Source organism: Pelophylax lessonae (genome assembly GCF_965119305.1).
Source record: "Pelophylax lessonae genome assembly, chromosome: 4".
Taxonomy (NCBI): domain Eukaryota; kingdom Metazoa; phylum Chordata; class Amphibia; order Anura; family Ranidae; genus Pelophylax; species Pelophylax lessonae.
Window position 1 is genome coordinate 602,291,201 of NC_138771.1, and position 8,499 is coordinate 602,299,699.

Consider the following 8,499-nt stretch of genomic DNA (forward strand, 5'->3'; position numbering starts at 1 on the left):
TGTTGAGTGCGGCAAGGCCGCTGCTTCACCTTGCCACTGAAGTGAAGTATTTAAAAGGCAAACTATGTAGTGAGTTACTCTTCAGGGCCCCACTTGGCACCCCCTTTACTTTTGCTCTTCAGAGTTCTACTTTGCACCCCTTTACTCTTGCTAACTGTGTGAGCTGACCTTCTGTCCTCTGACTCCACTGGAGTGGTCCCTCTTCCTGGGCAGACCCCTTGACAAGCCCCCTGGTACTCACGGACACAGTTTTTCCCAGGTGTCTCTGCCTGCAGCTCCACCGTCTGCTTCCCAGGACCCTCAAGGCTCAGCTCCACACCTGGCTCACCAGGCCGACTGCCTGTGACCACCTTCCTCAGACTGCAGAAGGAGAGACAGCCGTCACCCTCCTCCCGGGACTCTGCTTCCCGCCAAAGACGCCCTGTCACATGTGTCCTCAGCATTTATGGTCAATCCCAGGATGCACTGTGGTGGTGCCCTCCTACTGGAATTGCCACAAAAGCACGTGTGCAACTGGCTGGGTTTCCTCCACTGTCCAACAGGCTCCCCTATTGGATGCAGTGGGGACACTCCCTCAGACCAAGTGACTCACACCTGGACACATGCAACAAGCAGAACAAACAGATCAGGCTCCCCTGATAAGCAGACGGAGCATAACAATGCTTTTTCCTAGCACCTATCTAGGAGGGTGCTACACAAACTTTCCCCAATTAGCTTTGGCCAATTTGCATATGACCAAAACTCTGCAAAAATGGCGACCCTGGACGCATACTGTCTATGTCTAAGGTCATTCAGAGGCACCATTCACATGTAACCGCTCGGATGAGTGGCTACATGCAAACATCAGTGGCACCGATCATTGATTTGTACAGAGTACGAATCTGTCAGCCGCCATTGGTCACACACAGTGTGTGTAGGCAGCGTTTATAACCAACGGCAAAAATCCCCTGTACTGGTGACCATTTTCACCAAGAATGAAAACTGTGGGAAATCCAAAATTTTACAATTGTTACCAGAATGAGAGGCTGGGGAAAGGGGACATCTGTCTATGAGAAGAATTACCCCATATTTTGAGTGATTTCCTCTTACTTCCTGATGTGTCTCTGGAACAGGAAGTGAAGGGAAGTTTCCCCAATGGAACACAGACAGCAAAAAAGTAACCAGGCCAGGAACTTAACCCTACTCTATTCAAAAAGAAAAAATGTTTTTGGATATACATACTGTACATCTTAAAGCAACTCTGTCACTAAAATAAAAATTTAAAATAATTTTCCCCCATCCTGCAAAGAAAACATAAAACCCCCTTCTATTGCTGCCCACGTCTCCTATCTCTGCAGGAGAAAAACCTCTTGCTGAAGTTCATGAAAATTCTGACACTTCCAGGTGTGGTAAATTTTTGTTCCTCTGCTGCGCGCAGCGGTTTGATTGGCAGGACGCCACGTCCTGCATTGCTGTAGAGGCTGGTCGGAGGAACCAAAATGGGCAGTGGGAGATGGGGGTATTCTATGTTTCCTTGCAGAGGGACATTTCTTTTTAATCTTAATTGTAGACACCAAGTTGCTTTGAGGGGGTCTCCAAACAAGAGGGCCATTTTAAAAATAGTTTTATAAATCAATTAAGAAATTTAAATAAACATGCTCCAAAAAAAAAAAAAAACTCATATCAGAGGCCCACCATCACATTAGAATTCCCCATCTTCACATCAGAAGCCTTACCATCACATCAGAGCCCCTCCTTCACATCAGAGTCTCCCCTTTCACATCAAACGCCCCCTTACATGAGGTTTTATATCAGAGTTACCCTTTTACATCAGTGTCCCTTTCAAATTCCCCCTTACATCACGATCCCTATCAGAGTTCCCCCATACAATATGGTCACCATTAGTGTCCCCCTCACCATTAGTGTCCCTTCTCAGAATTCCCCCTTACATCAGCATCTCTATCAGAGTTCCCCCATACATCACATACATCAGGGTCACCATCAGAATTCCCCAATACATCATGGTCGCCATCAATGTCTCTCTTACATCAGGGTCTCTAATATAGGGTTATCCCATACATCAGGGTCTCCATCAGACTTCCATACATCATGGTTGCCATAAATGCCCCCCCCCTTTATATCAGGGTCACTTACCAGAGTTTCTCCGTACATCGTGGTCGCCACCAGTGTCCCTTTTACATTAGGGTCCCTATCGGAGTTCTCCCATACATTATGGTCGCCATAAGTGTCCCCCTTTACATCAGGGTCCCTATCAGAGAGCCCCATAAATCATGGTTGCCATAAGTGTCCCCCCTTACATGAGGGTCTCTATCAGAGTTCCCCCTTACATCAGTGTCCCTATCAGTGTTCCCCCCATACATCAGGATTGCCAGAAGAGTTCCCCCTTACATCAGGGTCCCTTATCATAATTCTCCCATACTTCAGGATCCCCATCATTGTCCCCCCCTTGCTTTAGGGTCCCTATCAGAGTTCCTCCACACATCATAATCGCCATCAGTCCTATCTGGGTTCCCCCATACATCAGGGTTCCCATCAAAGTTCCCCCCATGCATCATGGTCGCCATAAGTGTCCCCACCTTACTTCAGGGTCAATATCACTGTCCCTTTACATCAGGGTCCTTATCAGAGTTCCCCCATACATCATGGCTGCCATCAGGGTCTTTATCAGTGTTCCCCCTTACATCAGCATCCCTATCATTGTCCCCCCCCAATACTTAATGGTCATTATCAGTGTTCCCCCTTACATCAACATTCCTATCAGAGTTCCCCATACAACATAGTCCCCAACAGTGTCCCCCCTTACATCAGGGTAACTATCAGAATTCCCCCATACATCATGGTCCCTGTCAGTGCCCCCCCCCCTTACTTTGGGGTCTTTATCAGAGTTCTCCAAAACATGCCCTGTAGGCAAGTGGTTCAAAAAACAAAACTTTAATATCACTTTAATACAGAACATTATAGTAGAAAGTTTAGCAAACTTTGAAGAACACTAGAGGGCGATATATCATTTTTTTTTTTTAAGATCATATTGAAGTGTATGTAATCCCTAACAATGAAGGTCTCTTACAGTATTTGCTCCCTTTTGATCTGTTTACTATATTAATAAAAGAATCTTGTTATAGCTGTTCAATAAGTCCAAATTTTAGCAGTTTATCATGTCCTCAGAGCTGTCCTATGTTTTGTGCACCTTTCCTGTGAAAGTGTAATTAGCCCTTAAACTGGCCATGCATGGATCGAATTTTGGCTGGTTCAGCAGGGAGCAGTCACATTTCGATGCCTGTATGGGCAGGGAGGTTGTATAAAAGTCAATCTACCGTCTTCTCCCTTGTTGGATTTTCCCTGCTCGATCAAAGCTGCAGGCTATATCACTTTACTGTATTGTGATTGCAGCCAATGCAACAGCTCAGTGTGGAGGATTCCCCTATCTACATTGAGTGTGGTTGAACAAAAAAAAACTGACTCATCTATGGGTTGCTTTACACTCCCATCTTGGACTAAAAAACAATGATTCTTTGTTGTAGAAATCAGTAGAGAGGAAATGATTCTGTAGTTTAGCGCAATACAACTGGGCAGGGCTGACACCATAGCTTACAATTTTTAAATGAGTAAAACATATAATGCAGAGATGACCTGAAAATGTTTTTTTTCCCTTGACATATACTTTAGGGTCTTGAAGATTAGCAACATTTCCCCATAAAATCTCATTAACCCTCTCTCTATGGACAACGGGAATCCCATTGTTTTGGAGCCATGGTAATTCCATTAAAGGATCAGTTCATCGTTACCAAAAAACTGCTTAAAAAATGCCCTTGTTATAGGTGTAGACAATTTACATACCTCCTGAAGCCTAGCCAAAAAACTCCCAGTGACTGCATCACCCCACCCTGCCTTGATGGTAGGATGTTGCTAAGACACCCCCAACTGTGACTGCTCACCCCCACCATCACAGAAACAAGCTCTCAAACCTCTGCACATGTATGGTTCACAATTTCCTTTGTCACAGCATTGCTGAGCTTAATGCTACTGCAACAGGGGAGAGATTGCATGAAAATGGGTTTGAATTGGCTGGGAGAGTCTTAGCAATATCCTAGCGTAGCACCCTCCTTGGTAGGTGCTAATGAGAGAGTGTAGTTTTTGGCTCTGTCTGCCTATCAGAGGAGCAGCAGGCAAATCTATATTGCTTTCTGTCTAGCAGAGAGCAGGATCTGTGAGTGAGGTCTGCTCAGTATGTGATTCATTGGGTCTAGAGGAGTGTTTCACACTGGTACAATAGGGAGGCACATTGGACAGTGGGAGGAAACCTGACCAATGAATACATAGGCTTTGATACAGTCCTGGTGATTGGTAGTGACTGGCTGTCTCTGTGCATTCTGGGGTGTGGTATAAAAGCCAGGAGCACATGTGCTGTGAGGTCTTTGGCTGGTGAGCAGAGTCCCGGAGGGAGATTGGTGGCTGCCTCCTCCTCTGTAGCAGTGGCACATGGCATCAGGAGGTCGTTCTGAGGGCCAGAGGAAAGGAGGTGAAGTCAGAGGTCCAGGAGGGCTGACTGAGGGGGAGACAATGGAGACCCTCGAAACAGGGGAGCGTGTCAAGGGGCCTGACCTGAGGGGGGCCACCCTGGAGTAAGATAGTCAGTGGTCAAGAAAGAGGAAACTAGGAGAGTGTCCTGAAATGAACTTAGTTCATCGAGTCATCTGGATAGAGACTTAATCCAAATTCACCTAGTGGCAGGGTGAATCAGCAGCCTGGCTGCATCATTAGACAGGAGTCCTCACATCTTGTAAATAGTTAATCTGGAGAATCCCACTTTTCCCTTCTCCCATCCCTAATTTAAAATAAAAACACCAAAAACAACTACAAACCCGGGAATGATCATTGACTGAGCCAAGAAGTAAAGTGTTAAATTTTGAATACCAGATTTGCTAACGGTAACCCAGGGGGGCCCAACAGTGTATTATACAGCAGCCCTCAAGGGGGCAGTGCTACACTAGCAACAAGGCAGGATGGGATGATGCCATCCTTGGGAGTTTTTTTGGCCAGACTTCAGGAGGTACATAAATGGCCTACACCTATAGCAAGGGCATTATTTAACTTTATTAAAATCTGCTCAGTTCGATTTGATCTACAGGTGCCTCTTACCTGCATAGGCGGTTTCTTTTTTTTGTAAAGGTAAACTAACCCTTTAAGGCACTCTTCCCTGCTCTAGGCTCTATATTTTGCCTTGACATACATTTTGCACATCAAAGCCAGTTTCATTTTGAAGGTAACATGAAAAGCAGTCATGTCATCCATTAAATGAAAGCAACGAATGCACCCTTGAATTAACAACTGTTTTTGGAAAGTCAGTTTGGGCAACATAGAAAATATTCTGTTATTTTTATAGTGCATGATCATATTAATGGCAGCGAATTGGTATTTTAACTTTACTATGGTTGGTTAACAATCATTTTTTTCTTTATTAAAAAAAATAAAGTATTTATCTGTAAAAAAAAGTCTCTTTGCTGCCCGAAACCAACACATATCTGTCCATGCCTGGTGGACAGAACTTCCAACTGAATTGGGATTCTTCTGCACATATTCAGCTCACCTGGGGACTTTTTGTGAAGGCCGTGCCCAAGGGGCCCCAGAGTAAAGATCTAAGAGGAGCACTAACAAGCAAGTGCCGGATGCTGGGAGGGGTGGCTTGATTAGGGTACTACAAATACCTACAACCCATACTTAATTCTGCCAAAACGGATTACCCATACTTCTAACTCTGAAAAAAATAACCCATGACACCAATCTGGAGAAAATTTGGCCTGGTAGGCAATTTTATTAACAAATGAACAAAATAAATATTTTCTAAAACAGAAACAATACATAATCCAGTACCCATAACATAAAGGTTGCTGGTCTTATGAGGCATCAAAAACCAAATTAAAATTATGTATCAAAACACTAATACTTTGGTATTAACACGTTAATACTTAAAGGTCCCCAGCCACACATCACCGACTCAGGGACAAACACACTTTACCACAGATACCTCCTTGTTACCACTTCCCCGTTTATCCACCATTAACTGGGATCCACTAGAGGACTCCATACCTTAGATGGGTCACCCTATGAACTTTTCCAAGAATGTTAACGCCTCCAAAGACCCCTAACTGCCAACCCCCCCCTTTTTTTTTTATTTGTACAAACAAATAAAACAACAATCGAAACAAACAAACCAAGATGGGAGGGTGGGGATTCCTGCTCCTCTGTCTTCCAAAAGGGGTCTGCCGCACTTTCTGATCTGCATCCCCCCATCCACAGCTCCACCTATCCCTCCTTAACAAATCCCGGTAAGTGACCTCCAAATGATCCCCTGCTAGTAACCCCTGTTGTCCCATATGTCCTGTAAACCCCCTGCGTCTATTTATTTATTTTTTGCTTCTGGCCTTTCTGAAGGATAACTGTACAAAAAGTCAGAAGGAATGTGGAATGCTTTTCAAATTAGGAAATTGAATTGGAGGCAGGAGGGGGTTAACCCTACGAGCGGTCTGGCCTGTCTTCTGTATCCTGGAGAATCCAGTTTGGGGAGTTTAGAAAAACCGTGAATAGAAAGAACAAGGGTATATGACAGGAGATCCGACACTCAGATCAAAGGGCATCACAGTGCGAAATCAGTGGATACTCGCCATCATTTATTACATATTCTACAGTGCGGTGTATATATACTCGGTATCATTATACGGTGTGATCATTATCGGTGTATATATACTCGGTATCATTATACGGTGTGATCATTATCGGTGTATATATACTCGGTATCATTATACAGTGTGATCATTATCGGTGTATATATACTCAGTATCATTATACGGTGTGATCATTATCGGTGTATATATACTCGGTATCATTATACGGTGTGATCATTATCGGTGTATATATACTCGGTATCATTATACGATGTGATCATTATCGGTGTATATATACTCAGTATCATTATACGGTATGATCATTATCAGTGTATATATACTCAGTATCATTATACGGTGTGATCATTATCGGTGTATATATACTCGGTATCACTATACAGTGTGATCATTATCGGTGTATATATACTCGGTATCATTATACAGTGTGATCATTATCGGTGTATATATACTCAGTATCATTATACGGTGCAGTGTGATCATTATCGGTGTATATATACTCGGTATCATTATACGGTGTGATCATTATCGGTGTATATATACTCGGTATCATTATACAGTGTGATCATTATCGGTGTATATATACTCGGTATCATTATACGGTGTGATCATTATCGGTGTATATATACTCGGTATCATTATACAGTGTGATCATTATCGGTGTATATATACTCGGTATCATTATACGGTGTGATCATTATCGGTGTATATATACTCGGTATTATTATACGGTGTTATCATTATCGGTGTATATATACTTAGTATCATTATACGGTGCAGTGTGATCATTATCGGTGTATATATACTCGGTATCATTATACAGTGTGATCATTATCTGTGTATATATACTCGGTATTATTATACGGTGTGATCATTATCGGTGTATATATACTCTGTATTATTATACGGTGTGATCATTATCGGTGTATATATACACTCGGTATCATTATACGGTGTGATCATTATCGGTGTATATATACTCGGTATCATTATACGGTGTGATCATTATCGGTGTATATATACTCAGTAGTTTTTTGTTTTATCCAGATGTATTTTCTCAGTGCAACTTATAACATCCAAGTGAAAGATATAACACCAATATGCCAGAAAAAAAATTTATAAAAATTCAAAAACAGAATCACTGAGTTGGAAAACGGATCGCCCCCTCGTGTCAGTATTTTGTTGAACCACCTCTTGCTTTAATTACAGTCTTTAGTCTGTTGGGATATGTCTCTACTCTTTCCACTCTTCTTTGCAGAACTGCTTAAGATCAGTAAAATGTGATGGTGACCGTTTGTGGAATGCAGTCTTCAAGTAATTCCCCAGATTTTCAAGGGAGTTTAAGTCTGGCCCCTGACTAAGCCATGCAATGACATTCACCTTTTTCTCCTTCAAGCTCTGTGTGGTTATTTTTGCTGTGTGCTTTGGGTCATTTTCATGTTTGAAGGGAAACCTTCTTCCCATTGACAACTTTCTGGCAGAGGGCAGCATATTTTGATGGTATTTTGCCCCATCCATTTTTCCTTCTATCCTGACAAGTGCTCCAGTCCCAGCTGCAGATAAAGACCCCCATAACAGGATATTACTACCTCCATGCTTTACTGTAGGAATGGTGTTATTTAGATGGTGAGCTGTATTGGATTTCAATCAATGCTGAGACATACAGGCAGATATTTATCCATCATGTCATACCATCAGGGAGGCGTGTGATTGGCCCCAAATTTATTCTGCAGCAGGACAACGACCCCAAAAATACAACCAATGCCATTAACACATACCAACCACCCACATGTACGTATCATGTAAATGTACGTCATCC